The sequence below is a fragment of the Fukomys damarensis genome, unplaced genomic scaffold (assembly GCF_012274545.1).
Source record: "Fukomys damarensis isolate Sample0158 unplaced genomic scaffold, DMR_v1.0_HiC HiC_scaffold_22, whole genome shotgun sequence".
NCBI lineage: Eukaryota > Metazoa > Chordata > Mammalia > Rodentia > Bathyergidae > Fukomys > Fukomys damarensis.
The window spans coordinates 15,087,474-15,089,853 of record NW_022900934.1 but is presented as its reverse complement, the minus strand read 5'-3'; the positions used below and the strand labels follow the sequence as shown (position 1 = coordinate 15,089,853).

Below are 2,380 nucleotides of genomic sequence, written 5' to 3'. Positions count from 1 at the left end.
TCCGGGGCCGGGCCCTCCGCCTCTAGGAAGCCCGGGCCTCCCTGGCTGACTGCGGCGCTGCCCGGCGGGCGGGGTGCCGCCTTGAACTGCGCTGAGGGGGACCAGCGGGCGGTGGACCCGGGACACTCCCTTCACTCCTTGGTTTCCGCTCCTGCGAGACCCCTCCCTGCGCCCTAGTGGGCGAGAACCGGCCCTTCAAGCCTTGTCACCTCTGCTCTTTGCCTTCTGGCTTCCAGAAATTGAAGTATAATTAAAGGCGCGTGAGTTCTGGAGCACGGATGCCCCTGTTTAACTCTCCCTGGATCAGTAAGGAGTTTAACCTTGGGAGACAGCCGTGGGGAGTCCCCCCTCCCGCTTTGCAGTAAAGCCATTTCAACACCCTTCACTGGTTTGGAGCCTGCTAGGACTCTAGATTCCCTGGGAACGGCAGAGTTGAGGTTTGAATCAAGAGATGAATTTGTTGGAACCGGTTACTGAGTCAGGCTGGATCCCGAGGGGAAAAAATACCAGAGGCTAAAAACTGCAATATCTTTCTATGGTATTTGCCAAACCTTTTGTGTCCTCATCCAAAATTTTCCTATAGACACGTTTTACGGTCTGAAATTTGCTTGGTAGCCTCTCTGGTGGTGGGGAAGGTACATTTTTGTCTATTGCAAATGGAGAACTTGCGTGTAATGGGATTTTCAAAGGTGGCAGTATTGGTAAGACAGTTTGCCAGCCTTTCTGTGAAAATGCATGTGTCTCTCTTCCTTGCCTTCCGTGCAGTTTTTGTATGGTAAGGCTAGAATAGCATCAGGCTCAGATTTTACTTGCCCTGTGTGGGAGATGGAATTTAGCAGATGATGTTAGGAATATACAAAATCAGCAGGCCACAAGAGCCAAAAGAGAAAGGTGAAACTTGCAAGAATATGAAAATTGTCTACACTTTGCATTATCTTAATTGTTCAACATGAAACCACACACGTGCAACTTAGAATGGAACACATGGTTACTCAGCTTTTTGCATTTTCCTGTTGGGAATTTATACTGTATGTATAAATATACTTGGTTCATTAGTGAATTTCTTTTTGACTGCCTTCAGTGAAACCATTTCTTAACCCAGTTTTAGCCCTCATTTTTCTTGGATTCATACCTTTAGCAGCATACAGTGTGCTATGTATTAATTTTACTGGACTCAAGTTAAAACCTTAAACAAGGCCTTCAAAATGGAAGACTAAAAATCCAGCAGCAGTCGCTGAATTATTTTCCTAGCCTCTTCCTGAGGTAAGAAATCATTTACCCATCTTACAGATGAAGTCTTTATGAGAAATCAGGTGATTTGGTCTAAACCACACACCTAGCTTCACATTGAATATTCTCTTTCTTCTGTTCCAAGAATCTCTGTACTGTCAGCCCCTGGGTATGGCCCCTACCCTATAATCTTCCGTACATTTCCCATCAGGCAGTGCTTGTGTTATGTTGGAGCCATTTTAGAATTGGAGCTCTATAGATCAGGCAGGCATCCTCTATAAAATCAGGCTGAACAAATTCCCATGATACTAGTTTCCTAGGCAGAATCTCCAAAGATTTCAGCTGCTGCAAAAAGTGCATTTTCTCCATTTGGCTGTGGATTCAGTAACTGAGCACTGAAGTTGGAGTTAGGTAAATTTAATTCGGTTCTTGCCTGCAGTATTTTCTATTTGTGTGATCTTTATCATGTTAATCAATTCCTAGTTCTTACTCTGTCGCCACAGTTGTCATGAGTCCTTTTTGTAAATGTAAGTTATTAAAAACATAAGCTTTGATTTTGTTGTGGTTGGTTTTTTTGTTTGTTTGTTTTTTTGAGACAGGGTCTCACTATGAGATTGACCTAGAACTCACTATGTAGCCCAGGCTGGTCTTGAACTCACAGCAATCCCCCTGCCTCAGCCTCCCAAGTGCTGGGATTACAGGCGTGCTCCACCACGCCTGGCTGATTATGTTGTTTTTTGATCAGAGTTGACTTTTTTTTTTTTTTCCTGGTTACATTCTGGTAAGACCCAACCCTGCCTTTTGTACATATGTTATTTTGAAAAATTGATGTATTACTATAGAGCTTTTATTTTGCATGTAGCAGATTCAGTCTTCCTGAGCCATTTTCTTTACAGTGCAAAGGATAATGCACTATTATGCATTGTGATGAGTTTAATTAAAATAAACATCTGAGATACAGATTTTTAGAAAATTTAAATCAGTTTATTTTTGTGATACTAGGGATAAAACCTAAATGCTCTATCCCTTAGCTACAGTCCCAGTCCCTAAAGTCATTTAACTGGTACATAAAAACATGAAAATTATACATATTACAATATTGTTTAAGGTAGAGTAAATACATCTTTTTTTTTTTTTTTTTTTTTTTTTT

The 2,380-nt window shown here is 41.9% G+C and overlaps 1 protein-coding gene across 1 annotated transcript in view; it reads left to right on the top strand.

Annotated features, from left to right (window-relative positions):
* Ywhab (tyrosine 3-monooxygenase/tryptophan 5-monooxygenase activation protein beta) overlaps positions 1-2,380 on the top strand; it is a 20,694-nt gene that overhangs the window by 568 nt on the left and 17,746 nt on the right. The gene's annotated exons all lie outside the window — the stretch shown is intronic.